This window comes from Pleurodeles waltl, chromosome 6 (genome assembly GCF_031143425.1).
Source record: "Pleurodeles waltl isolate 20211129_DDA chromosome 6, aPleWal1.hap1.20221129, whole genome shotgun sequence".
Lineage (NCBI taxonomy): Eukaryota > Metazoa > Chordata > Amphibia > Caudata > Salamandridae > Pleurodeles > Pleurodeles waltl.
In genome coordinates this window covers 171,771,059-171,778,209 of record NC_090445.1, presented here as the reverse complement: position 1 = coordinate 171,778,209, position 7,151 = coordinate 171,771,059, and positions in this window count along the sequence as shown.

The following is a 7,151-nucleotide window of genomic DNA, read 5'->3' as shown; positions in this document are numbered from 1 at the left end:
AAGTAGTAAGTTACAACATGACTGAAACACCAAAACATACCATATCATTTTAGTATAACGTGCAGCATTTTTTTTAAAATACATAAGGCATTTTCGGTATGAGTTCCACTACAGTAGATTCCCTCTTTTACCTCATTTTACAAGTCCTCCTCCTCTCATAAGCAAGTCGCTTTGGCAAGATTAGAGGGATCGGTAGAATAAATCTCAAGGGTAGAAATTTCAGTGTGTACTCATCACTCACATACTAGTATTTTTGCAGCACTTATAAAGAGCAGTTATTTTACCGCAATTTGAAACGCCGGCTGGTCAATGTAAAGCGATGTATGAAAAGCATGCTATTGTGAAATCGAGGTACATACTGGGCGTTTCTCTTTGCTGCTGCTACTACTAGGCTGTATGATTTTTAGCAGGGCGAACACAGCATCACATCCAGAATGCAATCAATCAATAAATACACCAACCAATTAATAAATAACTGGACTGAGTAATTTACGCATAAACCGGGAGTCTACATAAGGACGGGAGACGAGGATTATCCATGTTCAAAGCTTATTTATCACTAAGGTATTGGCATCATATATAGATTTGAAGTAGAATTTCTCGAAGGTCGACTCCGATGACCAATCTGCTGCATTCATTATGTCCTAAAGCCTTCCACCTACCTGAATGGCTTTCAACGCCATTGCTCCCCTAGCAGAATGAGCACCAAACCTCTTCACATCAATTCCTGCCTCTGCCATCACCCACTGTACCCACATTGCAATGGAGGGTGAAGAGACTGCTTTAAAAGTCTTTTTAATTGCAATTAGCAATTGTCTCTTGCGGTCTATATTCACTCATCAATTCTTCATATGCATTAATGCAGCACACCACACACAACTGAAGAGTATCTGTAAAAGCAGGGTAAGATACCGACGTGCTATTGGTTTTTGTTCTCCTGGATACTGTAAATGTTACCACCTGCGGGATGAAGACCTTGGCGGATATGTCCAATGCCCGTATATCTGAAACACTGTTGCACAAAACAAGGCAAAGTAGAGTAGCTAGTTTCACAGATGGTTTTTTTCTTGACAGGTACTGGTTATCCTGCCAACTCATTAGAAGTCTTAATACCAAATTAACATCCCACAAGTCTGAGTATCGCAGTTGCGGTGGTCTGCTAAGCCTAATCCCTTTCATAAATCTGCAAACCCAGGGGTGTTCTCCCACTGATGTGTTGTCAATGGTGTTGTGACCTGCCAAGATAGCGGACCTCAAGCAATTGACCGTACTGTACACCAACCCTGCTTGTGCCATCTCTGCTAAAAAAAAAATCATTACGTGTGTAATTTCTGTCCCCATGGTATCCTGTTGTCTCTCCAAGCACCAACAATGCCATCTTCTTCAAGTTGAACGGTATCTCTTAGATGTGCCCGTGGCCCTCGCCTGATGGATGAATTTTTAAGCCTCCATGAAAGGCGTTCATCTTTCCATCGTCACCTGAAATCCTCCATGCCATGAGTGTCAGATGACCCTGAAGGACTAGTCTATGAAGTTTCCCCACGGGGTCTCTAAGGCTAGATGGGAACGAAGGCAGAGTGGTCGGGAGATCCCAAGATAGTTCCATCAATGTGGGAAACCATGCCTGAGACCTCCAGATCAGAGTTATGAAGATCAATAACACTTCCTGTCTCTGCGTCTCAGCCACTACTCGGGGAATCATCATGAACCGTGGGAGGGCATATGGATTGTCCTTGGACCAGCCCTGCATAAAAGCATCCACTGCTTCGGCTTCTGGATCCAGTCTCCAGTTCACATACTTTGGAAGCTGTCAGTTTAGCTGGGATGCAAAGAGATCCAGATCGCAAGGGCCTCACCTGTCCATGAGGGCTAGAAAGACGTTGCACTCCAGTTGCCAGTTGCTGTTGTCCACAAAGTTCTTGGAATTTCAATCTGCTATCATGTTGCTGATACCTGGTAGATATTCACTGAAATCTGTTTCTCAAGGCAGTAGTGCCAGAAGTCCTTTGCAGGGTCGGACAGGGCCTTCGACCGAGTCCCTCCCAAACCGTTGACATAGTGGACTGCTGAGCAGTTGTCCACCTTTAGAAGAACACAGCATGACACTTTGTCTTTGGTGAGGTCTTTGATCACAAAGGAGCCCACCGCAGTCTAGACAATTGATATGGAGAGACAACTCCTCCTCTGACCATCTGCCTTTCATGGCCATCTCTCCACATCTGGCTTCCCAGCCCTGCCAACTGGCATCCAATTCTATTACTAAATCCGGGGTTGTCCCAAATATCGCTCTATCATTGAAGCTCCAATCTGGCTTCCCTCAACAGAGACAGCAGATCCGAGTAGGCTAGGCCTCTCCTGAGGTGGTCTGCTTTCAGGCTCTGAAGAGCTCTGTAGTGTAGGAGTCCCGGGAAAATGGCCTGAATCAACGAGGTAATAATCCCACTATACTGGCAATTTGTCTCAGAGGTAATCTGCCCCTCCTGAGGATCTTGCAAATCTGCTTTCTCATTCTGGCAATCTTGGATGTTGGAAGGCTCAAGGTGGCTTCCTTCAAGTCAATTAGGAAAACCAGGATAGACGTTCTGGTCCAATTGTCAGTCGCTGTTGTTCACAAAGTTCCTGAAATTCCAATCTGCTGTTGTGTTGCTGATGCCCTGTAGATATTCCGTTGTGACCGAAATCTGTCTCTCAAGGCAGTAGTGCCAGAAGTTCTTTGCGAGGTCCACAGAGCCTTCGACCGAGTCCCTCCCAAACCGTTGACATAGGGGACCACTGAGATGCTGTCCACCTTTAGAACACAGCATGGCACTTTGTCTTTGGTGAGGGCTTTGATTGCCAAGGATTCGGCCAGCAGTTCTAGACAATTGATATGGAGAGACAACTCCTCCCCTACCATCTACCTCCCATGGCGATCTCTCTGCATCTGGCTCCCCAGCCCTGCCGACTGGCACTCAATTCTATTACTAGATCTGGGGTTGTCCCAAATATTGCTCAGCCAGTCCAGGCCTCTGTGTTGTCCAACCACCACTGAAGCTCCAATCTGGCTTCCCTCGACAGTGACAGCAGTTCTAAGTAGACTAGGCTTCTCCCGAGGTGGCCCGCTTTCAGTCTCTGCAGAGCTCTGTAGTGTAGGAGTCCCGGAAAAATGACCTAAATCGATGACGATTATAGTCCCACTATCCTGGCAAGTTGTCCTAGAGATAATCTGTCCTTCCTGGGGGACCTTTCAAATCTCCTTTCTTATTTTGGCGATTTTGGATGTCGGAAGGCTCAAGGTGGCTTCCTTCGAGTCAATTAGGAACCCCAGGAATGTAATCCTCTGGGCTGGATTCAGCTCCGATTTGTCCTCGTTGATGACAAAGCCCAGATCGCTTAGCAGAGCAATAGTCATGTTCAAGTTGTATATAAGTCGTCGAGACTGATCCATGAGCAGTATGTCATCTGGATAAATGATCAACTGTACCCGCTTGATGCGAAGGACCTTCAACACTGGACGTAGTAGCTCGGTAAAAGCCCACGGGGCAACGAGAGTCCAAAAGGAAGGGCTCGGATTTCAAATGTTTGCTCCCACCGGAGAAACTGGAGGAACCACCTGTGCAGGGGATAGATGGAGACTGAGAGGTAAGCATTCTTGAGGTCCACCCGGACCACTGAATCGCCCGTTAGCAGCATATCTCTCAGCAGATGGAGGCCCTCCATCTTGAAGTGGCAATACACCAGCCACTTGTTGAACGCTCTCAAATTTATGACAGGTCTGAATCCTTTTACTCTCTTCTAGACTAAGAAAATATTGCTTACAAACCCGTCCGGATGGCATGTTGTTTTGCGAATCGCCCCTTTATCTCTGATTCTATTAGGAAGGACTCCTTGTGTGAAAAAACCAAGGGCCAGGGGCATGCTTTCTGGGTGGGCGTCTGATAGAGTTCTATGTAGAAACCTCTGACCATCTGTAGTACCCATGGGTCCGATGCAATCTTTTCCCAATTGTGTGCCAACAACCTTAACCTCCCACTAGCTTTTTGTGAGGGGGAAAAAAGGGCATTGCTTACCACTTTTGTCCTTTCTGTGATGAATTGGAGCCTCTGCCTCCCCAGAAGGACTTACCTCTTCCAGATCCTCTGCTCGGGTAAAAAAGGTCCCTGCCTTCCATCATTCCAACCATTGTTTCATCTGGCCTGGTGTTTAGGAGGACCTTGGGCAGGTGGGCTGCTGGAGGAACGTCCCCTGCCTCTTTCGGCCCCTGCAAAAACCTTCCCCCGAGAAGATCTTTATTATGGATGATTGTGCCTTGTAGAGGGCTGAGAAAGTGGAGGCAAATTCCCTCAATTCTTTAACAAAAAGGTTCACCGAAAAGGTGTCCTTGTGCCACTGCACCCGCCTTGGATGTTGCGAACTCCCCTAGTTTGGGGTCAATTTTGATAAGCAGCGATCTCCTCCTCTCTGCTGCCAGGGCACAATTAGCGTTGCCCAGAAGACATACTGCCCTTTGGGCCCAACCGGCCACTATGTCAGTAGACATAGGCGTTCCAGATTGCTTGGCCTGCTCAGCCATCTCTATAATCTTTCTGAGGCAGCCCGGGACGTCCAAAAGCTTGTCCTGGCATGCCCTCCAGGGCCAGTCTTTGCCTTTCTTTGGGTTCTGCATATACTTGCTGATAAAGTGCACATTTTTGGGTCGATATCTGGCGAGGCCGCCACCTTCCCAGCCAAACTGGGCCTAGGGCATTCTGCTCTTAGCCGCGCCAGGACCTCCTTTCATAGGGGTTGGCGGATCTTGTTCCCCACATACTCTGCCACCTTAGTGTCCGAGTCCATTCAGAGGAGCTGGGACGATAGATCCACCACCGGATCAAACATATCGGAGTGTCCGGTCTCCCCATCAGGGGAATCAGAGGCTGAAGAGCCCGGGCGCCAGGGTCTGCCCGAGTCACCCTCATCGTCTGAGGACATGTCCTTCTCACCTTCCCCTCTGACAGAATCCCTGGTGTCAGGGTCGAAATTTGGGGAAATCAGATCACCAATTTTCTCTGGTTCGTCGTCCTCCTAGTAAGGTGCATGTTTTAGCACGCCCGCACTCTTATGGAAGGTTTTGTATAATTTGTTGAAACCCTTGAGGTGCCCCGAGTCATGGTTCTTGGCCCTCTTGCCCCTTGTCTGCTCCCCACTAGTCCCTGTGCCTAGGGAAGAAGAGGGGATGGAGAACACCTCTGGGATGCTTTTGGCCAGTCTGTCGATCTTCTGCTGAAGAGGGGCTAAAGCTCTGGATTTGGCTTGGGATAGGGCCCTATATACCTCTGCAGGCAGGTACTGTGGCCAAGCTTCTCTCATCTCCTGTGAGGAGAAATATTCGTGGTCCCCAGTGGAGTCCATATCTTATGTTGAGGGGAGAGCACCAGGTGAGAGGTATTGCAAATAATACTTTGAACTCCCTGTTTTACTTGGGTAGCCCCCCTGCAAGTGCTTATATTTTTACTACTTGGCGAGGAACCCTAGCTAAATATCGGGCGCACCAAGGTCGGCCAGACAAGCCTGCTTGAACTTTCCTTAACGCGATCATGCGGTGTCAGCAGGGGTTGGCAGGAAAGCACTGAGGGAATCCTTCCCAGTGCTTTCCTTGTGCAAGTGTGAAACTGTCAAAGCACTCACCGAGCTGCCCTTGTGGAATCACATTTTTGTGGAATCCATTTTGGGCCTGCTAGGCCCTATGATACCCAATGACAAGAAAGGCCTGTTTGGTTGAACGACTAATGTCCTGGATGAATTTTGTTTACTGATATTATGTTAGTTGCTTGGAAAGCATTTTGCAAGGATTGCTATCAGAACAGACTCCAGGAAAGTACAATTGCCTACTAGCTGAAACAAATTTTCTTCAGAAATGTACCATCCTGTTTACGTGTATTTCACAGTTCTATAGAAAAATGTACCACGCAATGTTAGTCACGTAGGACATATTCTGTAATTTCCATGTCTATGCTTTATCTTACTATATATGGTGCGTTATGAAGGATTAACGGTAACACCTACTGCAATGTTAAAAAATTAGCATACCTCAGTGTCAAGAACCAATGAAATGTATAAACACGCCTTGTAGTTTGCTAGAATAAAAGATCATGTATTACTTCCTTCTTTAGACTGTTCAGACTTAGCCTCTCAAGTTGTCATTCTCCGTGTACACATAATAAACTATTTTGTCTTTACCTCGAGAGCAGGCTGGTCTTTGGCTTTTGGTTCCTGAGCTGAGAACGAGTAGGTTTGAACCCTGACAGCACACACTCCCCTGACAGATCTCCTTTGGCACGAAAGAGCGCCATCTGGAGAACCCGCACAGTATCAAAAGTGCTCGGTCCGAAGCCTGCTGCACAGAAACTCAGTAAAATCTTGCCGTCCAACCTAGACACAATCGGGAACACATTTCAAACAAGCAGCGAGCAATATCACAATTTAATTCACTGAACTGAAACAGTATGCCACAGTTAAGCGAACAGGAGAAAAGCTGTGACTTAACTGACTCACAAGCAGTAAAAAAGAGGGAAGAGGAAGGGATGTCACATGAAAATATACAACGGACTGTTATCTGATTGGACTGTGTTGCCATGGAGACCTTCTCTTAGACTCATGGGTCATGCAGTGTTAATGCTTTTTTTCAGTGCTTTATGTTATGTACTTTCAAGATGCTGTGACATTAAAAGTGAAGAAGAGAATGCATAATCCTCACCTTTGGTCCTGACATAGAATTGGGATTTCAGCTACTTTCCTACCTCTTAAGGCACCTGATATCCCAGATCTAACAGGATTACTTTATAAGCGACCCAGAGCCACTGGATGATCATCGAACTACTTTAGAAGTCATTTTCACATCATCAGACATCATCAAGGGCTTAAAGTCATCAGTAGAGTTTATAAACTTCAGCCTGATGATTTGAGGATGACTTGAAAATGAGTATCTGATGACTTTACAAGATGTAATTGTTTCCGAAGATGACTTCAAAATGAGTATCTGATGACTTCACAAGATGTCACTGATCCTGATGATCTGAGGATGAGTATTTGAGTACTTGACAAGAGGTCTTTGTTACTGATGACCTGAGGATGACTAGAAAAAGGGTCTCTGATTATTTCACAAGCACTTAGGATATGGAATAATTTGTTGT